We start from the raw sequence: 23,911 nt of genomic DNA on the forward strand, positions 1-23,911 counted from the left end.
GGAAATTCAGAGGATGCTGGTAGGAAACATACACACACACACACACACACACAATTCGAGGCTAGTGAGTCAGGGTAAAGTCTCTTGCTGCCAAGACTGATGATCTGAATTCAAGCCTCAGAACACACAAGGTAGGAGAAAGAATCCCCTGCACCATGTTGTCCTCTTACCCCCACACATACACTGTGGCATATCTGTGATCCCACACACAATAAATAAGTCAATATAATAAAATATTATCCATAACCACACTACCCAGAGAGAGCCACTAATCCCATGGTAATAGATATCCCTCCAGGCTTTTATTTTTATTTTCAGCTTCTTTTATTTTTAACTTTCAATGCTAAGAATCAAATATAGGATATTGTGGATGAGCACTGGGCAACTGAGCTATATCCTAGGCCCCTTCCAGTCAACTATACACATTACCATATATAAGAACTAGATGAAAAAAACTATATTGAGGATGGAGAGATGGCTCAGCAGTTAAAAGCGCTGGCTGATCTTCCCGAGGACCCAAGTTTGATTCCCAGCATCTACAATTATCTATAACTCCAGTCCCAGGAAATATGATGCTCTCTTCTAGCTTCCACAAGCACAGACACACATGTATACAGACATACACAGGTGAAACACCCACACACATAAATGAAACAGCTGTATTATCTATCATATTTATTAAAAAACAAAAAAAAGACAGACACCAGGATTCATGTAGTCCAGGTTGACCTTGAATCTCCTATGTAGCTGAGGATGACCTTGAACTCCCATCCTTCTGCCTTCACCTTCCTAGTGTTGGGTGACAGCCCTGTGGCACCATATTCATCATTCCCTATGGTAGTCCGTATAGTTCACGGTAGTTGTTTACCAGGTAGTCCAGGTGGTAATCCACTCCCTATGGTAGTCCATGGTAGTAGTCTGCCATATTAGGGTGACGGGGTTAAGAATCCCTAATCCAAAACAAAAAATCTGAAATCCAAAGTCCAAACTTTCTGAGCACCAATATGACAACAAAGGGGCAATACCACACCTGGCCTCTGTGTAAAGTTACCTACAGGTAGCCAGAGGTGTAAGATTCCCTTGCAGCTGAGTCACAGGTTGTGAGCCACCTGATGTAGGTGCTGGAAACTGAACTCTGGTCCTCTGTGAAAGATCCCCGGAGGGTATCTTCCGTCTGAGAGACCCCCTCCCAAGGAACAACGAGGCCATTCGGATGCAAACAGCAAGAGGCTTTTATTTTGATACACGAGTACTCGGGGCGGAAAGTCACTCGGAGAACTTTGCGCGCCCCCTAGATAGGAAGCTGGGGTTTTTATAGGGTTTTAGAGCAGAAGCACTGGTACAGAAGCGAGAAGCATGGTTACAGGGGGCTGATTGGTACATTTACATGAGACCACGATTTGCGTCAAAGTTTGGCAGGGGCACCAAGATTCCAGGAACTGGGTGGTCAAGGGGGTTAGGATGACCCCTTGACGTGGCCCGCCACCTGTTATTTTGTTTTTCTCTATCTTAACTGAAACAGTCTCACAGATATCCCATGAGGGTAGTCACAACAAGTTGTTTTTAACTCAACAGGGGCGGGCAGCCTGACCACAGGTATCCCAAGTGGGTGACACAGCTAGGATTTCTCAGTAATTTTCCAGTTTTTCATCTGGCCTTCAGAGTTTTACAAAACAGTGGTGTCTCACAAAATGGCGTTAGCTATGTTTAACTTAGGGTGAAGCAGGGGTCTTTCACTCTGCAAGAGCAGTACATTCTCTTAACCTCTGAGTCAACCTTCCAGCCTCAAACATATTTAAAAAGACTAATAAATATCTACCAAAATGTTAGTAGTTAAAAAGTTATTATGTATGTGTATAAACCATCAAACACATATCCATACATCCCCTGTTCTGCAGACCTGATTTGGTGAGTTTCAGTTGCTCATTCTTGTTCTTCTCACTCTGCACATATTACGTGCACTTCCTTGCTACTCCTCTGCATGGGTTTGAAAGTCCAGGCCACTTCTATTTCTGACTGTATTATGAATTTTTCTCAAGATAAAGACATTTAGGTGGTCCCATATATGGCTTTGCAATAACCATCCCCAAAGTCAACCCTCTACACACATCGAAGCAGTTACATTTCCAGAGGAAATAGGGGTAGATAAAAGAGGAAATATTCTGAGGCTTTTATGGGTGGTGCAGGCAATTTGTCTTTAAAACATACCTGCTTTTTTTCCCCACACCATTGCCTGAGGCTGGGGAAGAGCAAAGATGAGTATTGAGGAAACTTTCCAACATTACAGGCTGAACAAGTCTCCTCAGGGCCACTGGTTGTTTCAGCCACCCTGAATGCCCCCCAAAATTATATTCTGGGTCCCATTGCTCCCAGGCACCATGCCAAGATGCTCCTGGATTGGAACAATAAGGATCTTTTGGAGAGAAAAAGGATAAGGTTAAAAACGTTGAGATTGGGCTGGCAGAAAGATGGCTCTGTTGGTAAAGTGCCTGCCATACAGGGATGAGGCCTTGAGTTTCAATCCTAAACACCCATATAGGTGTATCAAGTACTGAGACCCAGCTGTGCCCTGCTCTAATTTATTCCATGTTGTATAAAACAATGGTCCATGCTTTGCCCTGGGATACTCCATTTTACAAAGCAGCTTTTATCTCCATTTTAAGGAAGAAAGATGACTTTTTCCTTTCTGCTGCCACCATGTCATCCAGACTGAGGAAGATGTGAAAACTCCGGGGCCATGTAAGCCACAGTCATGGCCACATTGGTAAGCACCACAAATATCCAGGAGGCTGCGGAAATGCTGGAGGCATGCATACAGGATCAACTTTGACAAACATCATCCAGGTTACTTTGGGAAAGTTGGTATGAGGCATTACCACTTAAAAAGGAATCAGAGCTTCTGCCCAACTGTCCTTCTGGATAAATTATGGACACTGGTCAGTGAGCATATGAGAGTCAATGCTGCAAAAAACAAAACTGGAGCTGCTCCCATTATTAATGTTGTGTGATCTGGCTACCACAAAGCTCTGGGAAAGGGCAAGCTCCCCAAACAGCCTGTCACTGTGAAGGCCAAATTCTTTAGCAGAAGAGATAAAGAGAAGATTAAGGGTGTCGAAGATGCCTATGTCCTGGTGGCTTAAAGCCACCCTGGGAGGTTAATTAAATGCTACGATAAAAAAAAAAAGATGACTGCCCCTGGGTGGACCCAGAAATGATACCATCTGCTAGGTGCCACCTGCTCTAAAACCTGTGGTTTTATAGAGCTGAATTGAGACTGTAGAAGCACATGAGTATATTCAATCCTATCAGAAAACTGGGCTCAAGAACTTATCAGACACATCAGACCAAGGAAAGTGGATAACTCCATTGTATGAATAACATAAAATAAGAAGCACCTCACACTGCGATGGCACCCTATCCTCACCCTGTCATCGGACACCTGATGTGTGGGTTAAGGGCAAGAACTCCTCAGCTATGCCTGCAATTTTGTCTCAGCTCCCTTCACTGCCACTGATGCAGCCTAGCCAACTACCTGCCAGTCCATTTATTTGCCCATCTGGGCCTGGGCCTGACTCATCAATTCCTGTTCTATATCTGGTTTGGCCTTTTACCTCACAGCTGCATTTCAAAGCTTTGCTTTCTAACCTGGCTCCAGTAGCCCCTCCAGTTCATTGTCTTATTGATATATGCTCTTTCTCAGCCCATTTCTGAAATCTCTTGAGCTATGCTGCAGCCTCTTCACTTGCAATCATTCTTCAACCTATGTGTGAGGGACCACCCGAGAATGAGAAAAACAACTGTAAAAGAAAAACAGCTGTGACTATTCCCATCCTTGAATTGAAGCCAGAGGCAGATAGCTCTCTAAGGGCAGGATGAACTGCTCCAAGATAGTATTTAAAAAAATAAGGGCAGGGTGAACTGTTCTGACAAAACTCACAAATGGCCAAAAACTGCAAACAACCAGCTGTAAACTATCTTCATGCTATTCTTGCTGACCAATCAATGTATAGAGCAAAAGTGGCCAGATTTTTAAGTATAAAAACCCTGTGCTTTGCATGCTTGGGGTTGTCTCCTGCCTTTGAAGGGGCGACCCTATGGCGATTGGAATAAACCTCTTGCTTTTGCATCGAGTTGTGGTTTGTTAGAGTTCCTGGGAAGGGCGCGATCTTGAGCTCCTGAGCTGTGAGACCGCAGGTCTTACATGTGCATATAGATACATAGACATATTTACTGTGTTCTGTGTGATCTGAGAAGAAATACTCATAATTAAAACTGGAACAGAAGAAGCTGCATTCACCTCATCCAGCAGGGGGATTATATGACAAATTGCTGTCATTGAAGCCTATAAACTGTGTAGTTTTATTGTTGTTTGACAAATCTGACATCATAGAGAGGCACAAACATGTTCATTGATGTCTCTGGCATAGTGTGCTCATAACAGCAGATATCCGTAACACCAGCATTGGGATAAGAAACGTGAAAACACGAAGATCTGTGGAGCCTGATGGTCAACCAGCTTAATTGAATCAATAAGCTCCAGGTCCAGTGGGAAACCTTGTCTCAAAAAAAAAAAAAATCCCCAAACTGAGCAGGTGGAATCAAGAGGGTTAGAAGTTCAAAGTGTCTGTAGCTGCACAGTGAGGTGAAAGTAGTTTACCCAGCAGCACATGCATTACAGCATCAAGTCATTGCAGAGACAGAATTTAAAAAGACCCAGCTTGTGGACCCTGTCCCCCCCACTCACCTTCAAACCATGAGTCACATCTCACCCACACTAGACAACTTCCCATCGAGGTCAGGTACATCTGTTTGTAAGTGTCCTTTGAACCACAGCACAAATGCTGAAAACTGCAACACACCAGGGCAGTTCTTAAACTTTAAACCAACATTTTAGTGGTCTCCACCAGAAATCCAGGTTCTGGAAAGATTGGGTAAAGGTGCTTGCTACCAAGACTGATGACCTGAGTTCAAGCCCCAGGACCCACATGATGAAAAGAGAGAACTGACTTCTGGCATAGAGATGTATGTGCTATGGCATGTTTGCATCACCCAACACACTCACAATAATAAATAAATACAAAAATTTTAAAACAAGGTTTAATCTGTGTATTAGTTACGTTCTTATCAATGTGATCAAATACCTGACAAAACAACTTGAGGCTCAAGGTTTAAGAAGAGATACTGTCCATCTTGCAAAAAGTGTGGTGGTGAGAGACTCAGGAAGCTGGTCTATTATTCTGTAGTCAGAAAGCAGAGAGAGGTGAATATTGATCACTCAGCTATACAGTTTGGGATTCCAACCCATGGAATGGTGATGCTGGTGTTCAGGGTGGCTCTTCCCTTTTCAGTTAAACCTTTCTAGAGACTCACAGCCACACCCACAAGTGTCCCTTGGATTATTCTAAATCCAGTCAGTTTGACACTGAAGATGAACTGTCATAGTCAGCAACATGAACAACTAAAGTTGATGGGACATTTTATACCACATTCAGGATCCTTGTGACCTTATTTGATTTCCAGATAGCCCTGGGATGTCAGAACTGTTAACACATTTCACAGATGAGAAGTTAAAGTTCTGAAAAAAAAGGGGGTAAGGCTGAGATTGAAACTAAGATCTATGGTCTGGGGCTGTAGCTCAGTGGCATAGTACTTATTTGGCATGCACGGGGCCACTGATTTGATCCCATAAAATGAATAGAAGATAGATAGATAGATAGATAGATAGATAGATAGATAGATAGATAGATAGATAGATAGATAGATAGACAGACAGACACATCCTACTCCAAAACCCCTGTGATCAATTCTATTCATGTAAGGACCATATTCCTACTTGGAAAGCACTTTCATCGTTATGTAATAAAGACAACAGAGCACAGGCTGAGCATTCAAAATCCCCAATGATCTGAAAAGATGCTCCCAGAAGATTAGAAGACCTTTTGGAACATTTCAGATCCTGAGCTTTTGAATTAGGGATGCTTCAAGCCACAAAGACTATGCCAATGGTTCAAAATCTGAAAAGCCCCCAAATGTGAAGCATAATCCATCTGGAACATTTCAGATAAGAGACAGCCCATCTGTGTATTGATTTCATTGCAAAACAGCCTTTCTCAGGATGGAGCATGGAGACTGTGAAGGTTAAGATCACTGTCAAGTTGACAGCTTCTGCAGCCAGCCAGGAAACAAGCCTCTGGGAATGCATGTGCAGGACTATCTAGAGGTTAACAAAGGCAAAGAGACCTATTATGAATGTGGCTGTCACCATGTGCTGGGGGCCTGGAGGATTAAAAGGAGGGAGTAAGCTGGACACCAATATCCATCTCTTGCTTCCTGATGGCGGATATAATGTGGTCATCTGTTTCACACTCCATGCCCACCCCACCATGATGACTGTCCCCTCAAGCTGAGAGCCCATATAAATTCTGCCTTTCTTTTTTGTTCTTTAGTGAAAAATTCAGTTTATTTGATTTACATCCCAAAGGTGCCCTCTCCCTCCTCTCTTCCCAGTCTCCGCTCCCCTTCTTTCCCCTCTCCCCTTCTCCCCAGAAAAGGGGAGCCCCCTTTCCTCCTCTCTTGACATCAACCCTCCCCAGCACACCAAGTCACACCAAAACTGAGCACATCTTCATCCCCTAAGACCAGGCAAGGAAGCCCTGCCAGGGGGAAATGATCCAAAAGCAGGCAAAAGAGTCATGTTAGAAACAGCAATGTTCCCCACCCCTCACTTGCCAGGTGACCCACATGAAGACCTAGCCACCTAAATTCTGCCTTTCTTAAGTTTCAAGACATTAACTGTCTGGGAACGTTGTTAAAAGGGCACCCCCCAAGGTTTAGGATAAATCAGAGTTAACAATCATGTCCAGTTACATAAAGGAAGACCTCAAATATCAGCATGGCAGATATCTCATGCAGTAAATAACTGAGAGTCTTTCATTGTGGTCTATTCAGTTTGAGCTTGTGTGATGGAAACCAGCATCTTAGAACACTCCCTTCTGGTATTTCTCCCAAAGGCAGATATCCATTAGCTGCCAACAACTGGACACTGTGGAGAGCAAATCAAGAGAGGAGACCAAGAAAGCTTCCAGGCTGGCTAGGGAAGATGGCTACATTTTGCAGCTGAGTTCACTTGCTTTGAGATGGGCACAAAGCATTAAGACACATCAATTCCCAGGGCTCTGAATGTCACTGTTGTCACAACATTTCTAGTAGCTGAGTCATTTCTGGGGGAAGAAGCTATTAAATCCATAGTTTTATCCCCAAATGCCATCCTAGGAGCACCCATGCCTCATGAGCTGCAGCAGCTGCCAAGCACTGCGTGCGAGGAATGCCCGGGATGTGCCATTAGGTTCAACCATTTATTCTGAGAATCTTATCTAGGAACAGAAGCAATGAGGTGACAGTGGGTGAGAACTAACAATCTAGAAACTACAATTGGACTGGTGAATCAACTGGGTGATTGGGTTTTAGAAACAGGCTCTCAGTCTGTGTCAGTCTGTTTCAGTAACTTTCAGTACTCCAGCCTTAGCCTACCTGGGGCTGGGATGACACATACTCGTCACTCCCAGTTTGAAGCACCTATGAACACAGGCTAAGAGAATAAAGAAGCTTCTGACAAAAGAAATCTCCCTTAGTGAATGCTGTAGGCACAGGTGACCAGGCACCCGGGGCACCTTGCTGCCACTTCACTTTCCATATTCCACAGGGAGCTGGGCGCCTGCGTCATAACCACCTCTTTCTAGTTGAATCGAAAAGAATCAGAGAGGTCATAAGTGATTTGTCAAAGTCAACTAATGAGTGGCAGAGGTGGGACTCCAATCCAGACTTGATTAGGAAGCCAAAGACTCACCAAAACTCCAGACCCTGCACAGAATTCATATGTTCCTCCCAGGATCGACATGCCACCTCAGCACAGGTGGATGAGGAATCCCACCCGTCAGGACCTGTGTCAAGCTGAAACTTCCACTCTAATGGAAGTTTTGGTTTCTTTGTAAACTCAGTTATGTTATGTAAAAATGTTTCTGTTTTAACCCCAACCATGGGATTTTAGTTTGGGCTTCAGTTTGTCTACAGCTCATGATTGTTTCAGGCTAGGTGTGGTCTTTGCCAGTTGGTAACAATCTGCCTCTTGTGGCATGGAGAGAGGCATGGTCTAGGACTCTGAAGAAGATAAATATGGCAGCCTGGATAGAGAAGGTGGGGTGTGTGGTGTGTGGCAGTTTGAAGGACATGGGAGACGCTTCATGGCACAGTGTCTTGGAGGAGACTGCTGGCTGCATTTGCTGTTGACAGAGACTGGTATAGCCCCTAAGGACTCATCGACCATAAGCTGGGAGAATTAAAGGGGTCTGTGCCTTCTCTCCCCTCTAACCTTCTCTCTTCTACTTAAGGTTGGGGGGGTTGGAAGGGAGAGGCTTTAAGGAACCCCAAATAAAATAAAGTTTGAAAACGAATGCAATAGCCCACATACTTTTTTTTTTACATTGACTCTGTTGTTGTCTTGGTGTTGTTTTTATTTATTTGTTTGTTTGTTTGTTTGTTTTGGAAGTGTTTGTTATTATTAATGCTTTTGGTGCTAGCGTGTGGAGAGCCCACGGCTTCACAGGTGCTAGACAAATGTTTTACCACGTTTAAATAAAATGTTTTTCAAAATTTTTTCAAATGTACGTCTGTAAGTGAGCTAACAAAGAATTAAGAATCAGTGGGTACTGTTTTAAAGTTTAAAGCTTCAGCCATCTGGGAAAAGAAACTAGCTTTAATGCATTCTTTCCCCGCCCACTGGAGAAACAGTTGCTAGAAAACTGGCCCAGATAGCCAGGTCAGAACTGTTTGTGGTCTTGGCACCTAAAGTAAACCAACCATTTCAAAAGCCAATCTTCCTTACCCAATCGTTTTGCCCTTTAAAAACCTTGTTTCCCTGGGGCTGCATTCCTCTCCTGTTTCTGCAGGAAGTTTGCGTCCTGTGTTGGAATATGTAAATAATAATAATAATAATAATAATAATAATAAAACCTCATGTATTTACAGGAGTCTATTCCTGATCTTTTGGGGTTCATGAACTGGGTAAAACATTTTGGGGGTTCATCCTGGACCCCAAGACTCTAGGAACCTGACCCACAGGATTTTATGCTGGCTGGTGAGTGTTTTTTTGTCTCAGTGTCTCTGTGCAGTATTTTTGTTTTCTGTTCTGAAAGGCCTCGAGGTGTCTGTATTTGTAGGAGCTGTGAGACATGATTGAGTGGACACACTTGAGAGTCACAACTATGGGGATCAAGAGGAGGTGTCCATGAGCCGGGGGTGGATGAGGAATCCCACCTGTCATTTTTGGTGGATGTGGACTACCACCATCAGTTTTAACCGCTTTGGGGTGGATGCCGTGCTTGTCTCAGGGGAATCAGTTTTGGTCCCAGAAATTAGCTCTGGTACAAGCCAGGTTTTTGGTTTCACTTTTGTCAGAGGCTATAGCTTCATTTCTGTGTGTGATTTATTGTGTGTGGTGATTGTTCTCATTTCTTCAGACGGGACTTGGACTGACGGACGCTATGGGATAAACTTCTTCTAATCCTTCCCTGATTCTCTGAACCCCTCCACCTGCGCCATGTTTCCAAAGTGGCGGTGTGACCACAGCAAGCATAGGTTGTGCAGGAATGTGAAGGTGGAGACAGGAATGAAATTGTCCAGGACTGCTCCTGGCTAGCTAGGAGCCATTGCTGAGTGAAAAAAAATTGCCTGAAATTACAGCTGGATCCAGTAAGAAAAGTTTTGTCTGTCTGTTTAAATGTATGGCCATTATATGTTTTTGACTGATTTAAATGGTTAATATGCTCTGTATGTCTTGGTTGTAGATTAAGAGTTATTGGGTATGTTTAAAGGTTAAATTCAAACTCTTATTTAGAACATATATGTGTGCCTATGTGTTTATAATATCTATAAAAGCATAGAGGTGTTTAAATAGCAACCATGTGGCTCATCATGCTATGTAATGTGACTCCACCATGTTTGCCACATGGTATGTGTGGGGCAGAGCAAAGACAGATTACAGAACCTCTTAGTCGAAATGAATTTTGTTTCCTTTTAGACTAAGAAGACAAGGCTCATTTTAAATTGATATTGATTTTAGAGACTGGATTGTTTGCACTGGTAAAATTTGGTTTTAAAAGTTGCTTTGTGACCTCACTCCTAAAAAAAAAGGGTACTTTCTTTTGATATTGCAAAAACAGGTTTTGGAGAATTAAGGTGATGAAACGTTTTAAAGTTTATCAGGCATTTTAAATAATGACTTTGGGAAGCCTAACAAAGAATTTGGAACAGTTTCTCAACCCTTTGGGGAGGACAAAAGACTTTGGTATTTTTTTAATTTTACCAAATGAAACCAAGCCATACTGTTTGAACCAATTAAGATATGTTGCTCTTCATTTAAAAGGCTAATGTTTCTTCAATGCAAAATGTTTTCTTATGCTCTTTAAAGGGAGAGAACACTGCAGCTCCATGTAAGCCCAGGGTTATACGGGGTTGTATTCAAGTCATTGTTAACTACTATATGGAATAAATGGCTGACCACCAGTTCCTGATTGAATGGATTAATGCTGTTTCTTTCTGGCCAATAGGTTTGGTGTGGCCAGAATAGTCTAAGTACAGTTTAAAATTGTTCTACACTGTTCTGTTATGTAGTTGTTTCTAAAATTTATTTGATTACAATGTTAAAACTTTTGGTTATGGAAAATTATAAATGTTCCACAATGGTATATAATGGGAGGTAGCGACACCATCAGTGACACCTAATGGGTATGTTTTATATTGCCAGCCACAGCCTGTGGCAACAAGTGGCTAGCCGCCATGTTGGTTCAGAGATAAAGAGGGTGGAGCCCTGGTTTTACCACCGTCTTTGTTTAGGGTACTAGCTGTGTTCAGATCTTTGATTAGTGCTAAGTGCAACTTTTGTCTTTAAGCTTTTTGCTGTTCAGTTTTAATTCAATGTGGTAGGATCAGCAAAATTTGCTAGCCCCTTCTAGCAACTGCATCTGATTGAAAGTTTTGCTTTGATTTTAGTTCAGAAAGAGCAGATTTAAAGTTATGTTAAGGACTGCAGTTGAGTACAAGATTGAGCTTTACCTAGTCTTTTGTTTGTTTTTAAGGTTAAGCCTATGATGGGTAACTATGAAGTTTGCCTAAATATAGTCCTAAAACACACATCAAAGAAATATATCAGAATTAGAGATTATAGCATTGCTTTATAGGATGCAATTTAGAGTAGATAACTAAAGATAGACAAAGAGTAACTCAGATATGCTGGCCCTCAAGCTTGATGGAGATCTGATGAATATGGCATTTTAACATGTGTAAGCTTATTATGACAGAGTCCCAAAATCCTGACAGTAGCTCCCCCAAGTTCTCCAAGAAGATTTGGGCACAATGAAAGATGATGGCGACTCTGGATTGTGATATACTAACCACTGGGCAAGACTGCCCCAACTGGACCACTGCTAGGGCCCAGCCTAAAACTGTGGACAAAGCTGTGGACATCTGGAGAGTCATTATTTCACATTGCTGGAGGCAAGATGAGGTCAATCTCTCATGTTCCTTTCGCCACAGAAGTAATCTCTCATCTTCTGTCCCTGATGGCTGGATCGCCTCTGCTCAGAATGTCATGAGACCACAGGAGCCAGGGATACTACCTAAGTGATGGACTAATTAGTCATCGCTGTCATTTGGATTGGTACATGGATTGGTACATTTATTTAGCTCATAATTAATATTTACTATCGATATTTCTTTCAGTAAAGCTGTAGTTATCCTAAACAGCTATATAACCAAATCACCACACAGAGAGTAGGATTTATTTAGTTAACCTAGAACACAATGCTGGGCAATAGTTACTACATCCTAAACCTCCAAGCCTGCATAGTTTCCTACCATTCAGATTCATCCATTATACTTGCTTTTAGTGATATCTTATGTCCTGTTCATTTTTCCATCTTGTTCCAAGACCTCTCCTCTAGTCTCTGCTCTCCCAGGGTCTCCCCTCTTCACCTTTGTACTCCTTCCTCTCCTCTGGCTCCTCCCCTCTCATGCTTCCTTCCTCTCCTCCCATTCTCAACCAGGCTGTCCCACCCTATCCTCTCCCTTGCTCAACATTATGGCTAGTTACTTTAATTGACACATTGGAGAACAAATGGTGGCATGTTTACACAAAGTTGAGACAGGTGATGCTTAGAATAAACATCACAATGCAATGTCCAGATTGAAACCAGACAGTGGGGAAGATAAATCAGCATTTGAATGAACAAGGGTAAGGTGTATACATTTCAAAAGAACATTATACCAACATTTATCCTTCTCAGGTCTCTGATCACATTGATGGCTAGGCTAAGCTTATGGTAACTTTGCAGCTTAAGAGCAGACAATTAGATCCACTGTTAGTTCATTGGTCAGTTCATTAGCTAGTAAGAACTACTAGGTATAAGATCTCTTATTTAGAAAGGCAAACAGGTTTGCCTTGCTCATAGGCTTCATGTTAGTTGCCTGTGTCTTATGGTAAATAGCTGGATAGAAAGATGTGGAATTTAATGTAGGGTCTGAGGATATGGGAGTTTAGATTATGAGAATCTAGAGAGTATTGTTTGATGGTCTGGGAAAATATTTCTATGTTGATAAATGCAAGAAAGATTGGAGGGCCTAAGTAGGTGTATTAAGGTATATGAATATGAGTTGTAATGATATAGAAAAAGGATTTAAGGCATATTAAAAATAGGAGATATTTTAGATTTCTCCCTCCTCTCTGCTACTGTTATGCTTATGTTGTTACAATATTTCAGAAGTTCAGAATTTTGACATTGATCAATAGAGATCTGATAAGCTGATGGAGCACTGTCTGCTTATTATTCAGTCACAAGCTTGCTTTTTGGTTGTCTTCTGGAGATAGACTTAAAGGTGCTTCTCATAATGCTAAAAACATTTCTTTAATGTGTATATCTGACCCAAAAGCCATAGCTTTTACTATGGTATCCTTAATATCTGCCATTTCTGAGATAGACTTTGACAAAGGATTTAGGAATCTCTTAAACTATTCCTTCTAGTTGCTTTGTTAAGGAAAGTCCAAGCATCCAGGGTTTAATACTAAAGCCATTAATGTATTTCTGCCTAACTTTTCAATGTGACATGGAGGTGGGGGCTAAAAGTAGATGCTGAGTGTACAAAAAGTGGCCGAGCTCCATTGGTGGCTGATTACCAACAGCTGTGCCCACAGAAAAAGTGTTAGACCATGGACACACTTAAGTTGTTTATAAAGGTTACAAAACAAACAGCTAAGAATATATTTCCTTTTGTAAACTAAAAATTCATATGTGTTTCAGGAAATCAAAAAGTCATGAGACCTGGATCTGCTATAGCTCAAATGAACCCCAGATGAGTTTTTCCGTTGGTCTTGGGATCCCTCCCTTTTCCCATTTAATAGACAAATTTTAACTTCTGTCTCTAGTCTGAATTTGTCTCCACAGATTTTCACCTGGTTGACTTTATTTGGGATCAGCTATGGACTATGAGCTGAAATCTGGACTTCCTGGAAGCTGACATGATTGCTCCCCACCTCTTCAGGTGGATCAACTAACCAGATGCTTCTGAGGACTGCCCCATTGCCCAGCCGTCAGCTGGCATTTCAGCCTTCCTAGCCCTTGATACCAATGGTCCTATTATTGCAATGAAGCAATTTCAAAAGATGAGACTTTTGCCCAAAAATCCCACCTAACATGCTGAAATACTAAGTCAAAAGGGGCTCCTTGACATTAGCTATTATCTTGGGTATCTGCTTAGCTGGAGTAGGAACTGGTATTTCGGCAACAAAAAGCATGGAGAGTCACTAGAGAGAAAAGATTCCAGAGGTTGGTTTAAATCCTGGTTTAATAGTTCTCCTTGAGTTACTACCCTTATATCCACCCTGATGGGACCCCTACTCATTTTGATTTTTACCTTTGGGCCTTGTACTTTAAATCCATTGATGGCTTTCGTGAAGGAATATTTGGGAGCAATACAGTAATGGTACTCAAATCCGATTGTGGAAAGGTAAATCTGTAGGACTCCAGGGGTCATGTCTGGAAGACCCAAGATTGGGTCTTCAAATGATCATGGGAAGGGGGGAATGAGAGACCAAAGAATTAAGAATCAGTGGGTATTGTTTTAAAGTTCAAAGCTCCAGCCACCTGGGAGAAGAAACTAGCTTTAATGCATTCTTTCCCCACCCACTAGATAAACAGTTGCTAGGAAACTGGCCCAGACAGTCAGGCCAGAATTGTTTGTGGTCTTCGCGCCTAAAGTAAACCAGTCATTTTAAAGATCAATCTCCCTTACCCAATCATGTAACACTAAAGCATGTAAGTCCCTGCTTGTGGTTTTGCCCTTTAAAAACCTTGTTTCCCTAGACTGTGGGGCTGCATTCCTCTTCTGTTTCCGAAGGAAGTTTGTGTCCCATGTTCTAACACATATACAATAAAAAAAAAAAAAACAAACAAACTCATAAGTATGCACACTTTTAATTTTGAAGCTCTTGGCTGCTTTATCCCTGAGGCCTGCCTTGAGAAGGAGGATGAAGCTGGGGCCCAAGAGAGAAGCCACATGCTGCACAGTGCAGCTTCCAAAGCATGTTTGGGCTTAATCACCTGTGAGAAAAGCATTGCAGCTGAGGAGCCATGATGCCTTCAGATCCTTCCAGAAGTCATTATTCTCCATCTCAGCCTCAAGCACATTTTTCAGCTTCTCAGAGTTTATAGTTTCTCAGTCTCATCTGACCTGTCCAAGGACATCAAAGTAATTCTAGGTGCTATGGTTCACATCTTCTGAACCCCATGGTTTAAAGGACTGGCACCAAGAAGGGTGCTATCGGGACATGGTGGACACTTGAGAGTTGGAGCTCAGGTTTGGAAACTGGCTGGGGTAATGAAACCCCAATCCTTCCTCTTCCTCCCTCTCCCCCACTTTCTACTCATGAGGTGAAGGCCACAAGCCCAAAGAAATGACCACACTGAACCTCCAAAACTGAGCTAAAATAAAACTTTTAGTCTGTGTTGTGTGTGTGTGTGTGTACATGTGCATGTATGAACATATACACATAGGAGCCAGAGAAAAACCTCAGGGGTTTTCCCTCAGGAGCCACCACCTTGCTTTTTTTTTTTTTAAGTATTCTTTTGTAGATTTATTTTATGTGTATGATGGTTTTGCCTTATGTGTATGATGGTGTGCCTTGTGCCTACAGAGACCAGAAGAGGGAATCCTGGAACTGGAGCTACACATGTGAGCTGCTATGTGGGTTCTGGGAACTGAAACCAAATTCTCTATAAGAGCAACTCTTAGCCATTGAGCCATCTCTCCAGTCCCCACCTTGTTTTTGTTTGTTTTTTTTTGAGACAGAAACTCACTAAGTAGGCTAGGCTAGCTGGCCAGAGAGCCCCAATGATTGTTCTGTCTCCACCTCCCAATGCTGTGATTACAGTCTCCATGCCTTTTTATGTTTGTGCTCAGGATCCAAATTCAGGTCCTCATGCTTGCATAACAAACATTGTACTAACTGAGCCATCCTTAGTGCTTATTTTTTCCTCTTTATAAGTTGCTTTGCCTCATGCATTCATTACAGTAACAGAAAATTGATTACGTGTAGTGAGCAGTGTGATGCAGACACTGGGGCTCAGGGGAATGGCTTGGACCCAAATCTTGGCTCTGATTCTTTCTAACTGCTGACCTTGAACACATAACACAACCTGCTTGCTAAGGCTCAGTGTCTTCATTGAACTCTGTGTGGTACCATATCTGTCTATTTCTTTGATTGCATGACACCTTGAAGTCATTTATCACACGAGGTCCAGCTTGTTCTAAACACTCTTTTCAGGGCAAAAATTTATTACCATGTAGAATGTTCCTGAGACTTTGTGGACAGATAGAAGCTGTAGCTCCCAAGTGGGATTTCCAAAAATGTTTCTGTGAATAATGTATGTGTTACCACTGAGCTGGCACTCTAAATGTGGTGACACTTGAGTCCTGCTAGATTACTGGACCGTGTGTAATGTCATTTTGCATTACTCAATGTCCTTTCCCCAACACTTCCAGATGACCTTCAGTGAGTCACTGAACCACTCTGACACTGTTCTCCCAGGCCTAAGCGAGGGGCTCAGAGTGCTTTCTGAGGCCATTTGGGACCTCATCTACAATGCACAAAGTCCCAGCATAAACCCAGCATGGTGGTGTGTGCCTGTAACCTAAGGCTTAGGGAGGTGAAGGCAAGAAGGTCAGATGTTCAAGGTCATCATTGGCTGCATAGAAACTTTGAGGCCAGCCTCAAACTACCTGAGATTCTGTCTCAAAAAAACAAAATAAATGAAGAGAGAGAGAGAAAGAGAGAGAGAGAGAGAGAGAGAGAGAGAGAGAGAGAGAATGTTATTTTGGATGTTGAGTTAAAACTGTGGAAACGACACTATAATGAGATAATTGGTTAATTAGGACTGCATCAACAACTAATGCTTTGCTGCATGACGGTTTATTCTATTATTCATGGTTTGCTTTATTTTTCAATTTCCTTCATGGATCCAGACAATTATAAATTCACCCTGAGCTATGAATCATGAATCTTCACCATGACTCCACAACTTCCAATTTGCAAACTCAAGAATTAGCAGAAAGCCCTGGTCATGAAGGGATGGTTAAAAAAATCAAATAGTTCCTCAGAAAACTGTGCTCATGGCACTATAATGGGGTTCTGGGAGAAAGCGATTAGAATTGTTGAAAGTCAGACCTCAGGTTTTAAAAACTGCTCAACTGGAAGGCATGTCACTGGTTGAATTCCTTATGGTCTGGAAACCGGCTGAGGAGGTAAACCATGTGGATGACAGGGTTTTCAGAGTCCAAGACCATAAGAAAAGTTGGGGGAAGTGGGTGGGGGCTCTGAAAGAGAGATTAGCTATTTTGGGGGGACATTTTAGGCATGGGTGACTTCATATCTTCTGCTTCCTGTAGTTCTGTGAAGAGAGTGAGGTGTTTTGCCAAGGTTGCTGTTCACACACAGCACCACTGGACAGATGAATGAATGGGGGCTGAGGCCCAGGGATCCAGAGCACCACTGAACACAAACCCTAACATCACAGCTGACTTTTTTTTTTATAAAGGTGTTTTTAAGTTAAGATTGATTTATTTATTATGTATAGTGTTCTGTCTGCATATATGGCTACACACCAGAAGAGGGCACCAGATCCCATTATAGATGGTTGTAATCCACCATATGGTTACTGGGAATTGAACTCAGGACTTCTGGAAGAGCAGGCAGTGCTCTCAACCTCTGAGCCATCTCTCCAGACCCACAGCTGACTTTTAAAATTGGCCCCGGTCTGAATGAAGACTATGTGTCTTGCTTGGTAGTTCTTGAAGTGGGCACCTGTCACTGGGGCTTACTATCTCAATTTAACAAAAACATGAAGAGAAAAGGTATTGGATAGAGATGGTGAGGTTACTTTCAGTAAAAATAGGGTCAGAAGGTCAAAGACATGACTGAGCTCCAGAAACCCCCTAAGAAGTACTGGATATGATAGTACATGCTTCTTTGTGTTCTCGAGTAGAGGCAGCCAACCAGGCTAGCAGGGTCACAAGCCCTGAATCCCACTCTCAAAACAAAAACTGAGGAAGAACACCTTGTCCTCTGACCTCCATGTGCACCTGCGCATGCACATGTGAACGTGCACACACAAATAAAAACAAAGCTCCATCATCACCCTCCTGAAAAAAAATGGGCTGGAATGACAGGTAGCTTGGTTACATTGGAGGTACTCAGTTACATCTGGGGAGGGTAGAGAAGCCTAGACTCTGCTCTGAGAATGAGTGCAGTACACTGCCCACAATATCCCAAGTCTGGAAAACTCCAGCATATATCATTGAGAGCCCACGTCAGAAAGAGTTATTTTGAGTCCATCTGGAAAGTTTGGCTCCCATGAGTGCATAAACCAGGCATGGTAGTACATGCCTGTAATCTCAGGACTCTGAGAGTGGAGGCAGGAGAATTAGAAGTTCAAGTTATCTTTGGCTACACAGCAAGTTTGAGACCTTGTCTCAGAGAGAGAGAAAGAGAGAAAAGTGGGGGAGAAGGGAGGAGACAGTATCTTCGAAAGCTAGATCTGGCGACTATGGCTTGGTGACTAATCAACCTGCCACCTGCCTCTCTTTGTTCAGCATATGAGTCATAAATGGTTTTTATGCTCCCAACTGATTGAGGGAGAAAAACAGATCACGATGTGAAAATGGCACAAAACTACTTTGGTGCCCATAAAAGAAAGTGTCATTGGAACAGGGCCATGCATATCTGTCATATATTGTTGCAGTGGCTGTTCTGTGCCACAGCAGAGCAGAGTAGATCGATGGGGACCACATAGGCCTCTGAGGCAAAAATGTTTACTATCAACCCTTGAGGAAAACATCCCTCTCCCAAGTGAGCCAGTCACTGTATTCTGTGTTTGAAGACATTCAGCAATGACTGAATAGGTGATAGTTCAGTCAATAAAACGACCTGAGTTCCATTCCCAGAACCTAACTGAAAAAGTCAGGCATGATAGCATGTGCTTATCACCCAGCTCTGGGGAAAGAGAGCCAGATCCCTGTGGTTCACTAGTCAGCCTAACTGAATCAGGGAGTTCCAGACCAACCAAATACCCTGCCTCAAAATATCAGAATGGGGAGCAACAAAGGAAGACAAGAAAGGTTGACCTCTGGCTTCCAAATATACACACAGACACACACACACACAGAGAAGCATGCACACATGTACAAATACAGATGCATGTGCACACACATACATGTTTCTAACTTGTTTCTTATAAACTAAGATATTAAAGATTTTTAAAACTATTCATACTGTACTGGCAAACTTACTGAAACAATTGATACTTCTTGCTAGGTCAAATGGACAGGACTGCCAGTATTTTATATAAGCCTGCTTATTGAGGCATTTAAGCTTATGAAGTAAAAGTGCCACATAGAATTCAAATAATCCCCACGGCAGCAGTGATAGCATATTCGATTTCATAATGGTCATTTAACCACATGGTCATTTTGACATAATTTTATGGTGTCAAAAACTGTATTACCTGTATTCTGTATAATCTTAAAAAAATATTCTAGGCCATAATTGAAATGAAATGACAGTAATAATAGCAATCACTACTTTTAGTTACAATTTTTGTTATATGTGTATGTATATGTTTGTGCACATAATGAGGGATCATACGTGCCATAGTACATGCATGGAGGTCTGAGGATAGCTTTTGTAGAATGGGATTTTCCTCCCACTTTTATGTGGGTTTTGGGGATTGAACTTGGGTCAACAGTTTTGTGAAGCAAGCTTTTACCCTCTGAGCCATGCACCAATCCTGTAAATGCTGTGATTTCTTTTTTACCCTCTGCCATGTGCCAGAAAGCATCATCAGCACTTTTTGGTTCTGAGTACATTTAACAACTCCAATCCTTCTCTCAGGCAGTTCTCTAGGCCTATTTTGTAGATGACAAAACTAAGACAGATTCAGGTGAAGAACTTTTTGTTAGATCTCAGAGCCAGTGAATGCTGGAATCAATATTCGCATTTCATTATGAGCTGGAAACGATAGGCTGTCCTACGGGGTAGAGATAATCTCAACTTTGGAAATTTCTCTAGTCTAAAATGTAGTTGGTAGCATTATTTAACATACCTGTTGCATTTTTCTGTTTATTTTAGTTTGGGCACTAGTGCTCTGGATTGAACGAGTCTCTGTATCCCTGGTGTGATGACTAATATCTTGCCAAGTTAACAAGATCTAGCTTCACCTAGGTGACAAATCCCTGATGAAGTCTGTGAGGGTGCTCCTCCCATGGGACCATAAAAACTCCTCCACCTCCCTTCACACTTAAATCCTTGGGGCTCACACATTGCCCAGTGAAAAACAAAACAAGCTGGCCATTTTCATATCACCTGAATTGTCCACACAGGCCTCTCACATGATGGCTTTGCTGGGTTTATTTCCTTGGCTGGACATGAACTAGGCCAGCTCCCATGGTGACGGGCTTGCAGATGAATGGCCTAGTTTAAATTCCTAGAATGGTGCTCAGGACAAGCTGGCGGGCAACAGATCGGCTCAGAGTTTCACTTTGGTTTGTTTCACTCTTACTTGTTTGCTTCCTTTTTTTCTTTCTGAAAAGAAAACAAATATCCTTCCCTGTTTCCTTCACTCAGCTTGCTGTTGTCCATTCAAGAGAGCTTGGGGAGATGGTGTCTCTCAGCCAATTACAGAAATGACCAGAGTTCCTCTGCCCCATCTCTCAAACTGGAGGTAGTTCTAAGGTCCTTCTCTGATGGAATTAGGAAAGCAGAAGGTGAGGGGGTCGGGGAACTAGGCTTGGCTTCCTGGCAGTGGTGGGGGAGAGGTCATAATTGAGATTTGAATGGGGGTGTTATGCCCTTCTACTGAAGGAAAATGTGGGGCTTGAGTGGTTAGGTTATTAGAATACCTCTGAGTGCAGTTCCCCAGCCCAGAGGCCTATCTAACCTTTACCCCTCTCTACACCCATTTCCCCTAGGGAATGAGAGGTAACCCCTCATCAGCTGCTTCCCTTTCCTCTATCACAGTAACCAGAGCAGGCTGGGAAGATTAGCCAAATCTAAGATAAGAGGCAAACTCCACACCTCCGTCTTTCTCTCCTAGTGATGGAGAATGTCATCCTCCAGTAGAAAATTATCAGAGTGGCTGTAACTTGTTGGGGCTTGGTCTGGTGCTATGTATTCAAATGCTGATTTCAGTGCCTTGAGATCTGGTTGTCTTCCTCCACAGAATAATCTCTTGGACCTTCTGGTTCTGGCAGCCAAAGGCCTATGCTGTTTTGTGCAGCAACGGGAAGATGTAATTCTGTCCTACGTAACAGCTGAAGACTGACTACCACTGCCTCTGAGGAAGCCACCAAAATCAGGGAAGCTTGGAAAAACCATCCAAGTGGTGATAAATCTCTGTCATTTTAATTGATACAAAGGCCATTTGGATTATACTTCCTGCTATAATTTATCCTTCTCAGATCTCTGATGCTCTTGACAGCTAACTGTAGCTTTGTCAGTTTCGCAGCAGCTGCTGGTCAATGCCCTTCATATAGGAAAACAGGCCTTAATCTTCTAGCGCTATTAGGTCACCAAATAAAAAAATACAAGCTCACAGGCAGGTTTGCCTTAATAACAGGCTTCATATTAAAGGATAAAGGTTTCCAACATAAGTTTTACTATTTAAAAGAACTTGCTCTGCAAAGATTTGCTCTCGGTAATTAACCATTTACATCTGTCTAATGGTAAATAACTGGATAAAAAGTATAAGGTTTATGTCAATTATAAACAATTAAAAATTGTCTAAATAAATTATGAAGATCTAAAAAGTGATTTAAAACATGAATACAAGTTACTCTATGCTGTTGTTATACTAAGATTTCAAAAGTTCAGAGTTTTAACATTAATCAGTAGAGTTCTGATAAGTTATTAATAATCCTGGTACTGCTATTATTATCAGTCACAAACTCAAGATTTAAATTTACCCCTGGCTATCTTCTAAATATAGACTTAAAGATGCTTCTCATCATGCTAAAAATGTCTCTGTCCAATCTATATCTCCAGCCCTCTGGACAGAGAAAAGAATGTTCATGCTTTTTAACCCAAAGCCATAGCTGATCAAAAGGAAACTCTCTTGCAGAGGAGACAAAATGGCGGCCTATAGTAATGATTGGCATATGATGATTATAACGGCCTTAAAATTTTTGTTCTTTATATGCTAACTAAACAAGCATAATCTCTAAACAGGACATGCATCTTTTGATGCATTACAAATTTTGTCATTCCCCCCCCCCCAGATTAAGAATGCTAAGACCCTATGAAGAATTTGATAAGGACATATAAGACAAGGGGGAATGATAAACCACCCTCCCTCCGTCTTGGCCTTAAAAGCCATCTTGTAGTAAAAACAAACTAGGCTTATTCCTGTTTATGATTAAATCTCTGTTTCTCAAGGATTGGGCTATGATGAACCTTAACTACAAAGGTTCTAGAGAAACAACAACTAAATTTTTGTTTCAAGGAGTTGTAATGACCACCTTGCAACCTTACTTTTGTTTCAAAAAGCTGTTTTGACCACCTTGTTATGTTTTACTCCTGTAATCCCACTACTTTGCCCACCAAATTCCCTATTTGGAAACTCCTACCTCTGAGCTATAAAAACCTTATCTTCCTCATGTCTAGTGCTGATCTCTTGAACCTCAGCTTTAGGAGGAGACAGCCCATGCAGACAATTAAAAGGCTTGTTTTAATTAATTGCTTGCTTTGATTAATTTGGCCATGATAATTTGGGTCGGTGGTTTTTCTCCTCCCATATTTGGTATTAATACATACCAGAACCTCCTTTGTGAAATTGTCATGAAGACTAACAAGATAATATATGCAATCTTGACTCACTAATACTCCACCACACAGGATCCATAATCAGTGCAATAAATGGAATTGTGATAATTATTTTACCTGCACTCATTTTAGGACTTAGGCTGTGAGTAATAAATGCTATTTTAAACCCCTTTCAGATTTCCTGCAAAAATAGGGGTCCCTGTAAGTCATCTCAGTCTGCTCCCTGTGGATGACCCTTTCTACCAGCTGTTAAACTGTCTCAAAATAAAAACATTTTTAAAAGAATCGGGGATGTTGCTCATTGGTGGAATGTTTTCTTAGCATGTGAGAAGCCCCAAATTCAGTCCCTAGTACCACAAAAAAGGGAAGGGAATAGATAAAGGGACCTAATGGGTAGCAATCCCAGAAGGTAGCTGCAGACTATGGTAAATTGTGGGTAAATAATCTGAGACCAAGTGTTCCCACTAGAAGGACCTGTGAGGGCTAAAGTTATGTTCTCAATTTAAATTATTGTTCCTAGGAGAGCTTTAAAACAAAAATGCCTCTAACCTGTAAGCCCCACTTGCCCAAGGACAGATAGCTTCCTGGAATGCCAGGGCTGTTGTTCATGTAAGATAACAAGCCACATGTTCAGTTGTTGTTTGGTTGTGTTTTGAGACAGGGTTTCTCTGTGTACAGACAAACTAACTTACCAAACCTTTCCAAGTTTTTTAAATTCTCTCGCATGTTGACTGGCAAAGAAGACACACTTGGTGAATGACTGCCTGATGTGTTGTGCTGGCCATGGTGGGGGCTCTGCCTCAGAATTTCATGCCAGCTGTCAACAGAAGAGCTGAGTATTTTCTGGGCCCCATTCAACTGATGCATCCTTGGAATGAAAATCTTAGTCACAGCACGTGACACTTGTACAGTATCGCTTCTGAAATGTGAACTAGATTTGCTCTCTTCTCACCTCTGTTACCCAAGGAGTTAAATATATGTGATGGAGCTCAAGGGAGGCCTCCCAGAGCCTGCCACCCACTCCTCTTTCTCTGCCTTCCCCATATCCCACTCCAGCATCTCATCATTTTTTGCCACACCTTCCCCTCACTCCACTCCAGACTGGCAGGGGTCCTTTAGTCACGTGACTCATGGCATCTTGGACTTGAAGCTGCCAGACTGAACACATGAAAATTATAGTTCACTCAGTTCCCTTTGATTTTAGATAAACAACATTTTAAAGTATATCTCAAATATTGCATATGACACACTTAGCTTTCCAAACTACCTATTGTTTATCTAAAAACCAAAACCCAAAACCAGGCAGCCCTGCCTGGACTTTTCCTTCAGTGTACTAACGACAACTTAACATTATTTTTGACTTTGTGTGGTTCATTCTAAGAAGCCAGTGGCTGAGTAGAGTTTTTCTCCCTATTTTGATTGATTTGTTTCCAGTTCCCAGCGCTGGAAAGCAGTTGAATGGATTGGTGTCCAAAAATAAAAATAAATAGAAAA

General features: G+C 42.0%; 1 protein-coding gene and 1 pseudogene across 1 annotated transcript in view; one reads left to right on the forward strand and one right to left on the reverse strand.

Moving 5' to 3' along the window:
* The window catches only part of Bmerb1 (bMERB domain containing 1), a 108,398-nt gene that overhangs the window by 53,459 nt on the left and 31,028 nt on the right, over positions 1–23,911 (reverse strand). The window lies entirely within an intron of this gene.
* LOC129669464 (60S ribosomal protein L27a-like) lies at positions 2,698–3,140 on the forward strand (annotated as a pseudogene).

The sequence above is a fragment of the Psammomys obesus genome, unplaced genomic scaffold, assembly GCF_907164565.1.
Source record: "Psammomys obesus unplaced genomic scaffold, mPsaObe1.curated_primary_1811, whole genome shotgun sequence".
In the NCBI taxonomy this organism is placed as follows: Eukaryota; Metazoa; Chordata; class Mammalia; order Rodentia; family Muridae; genus Psammomys; species Psammomys obesus.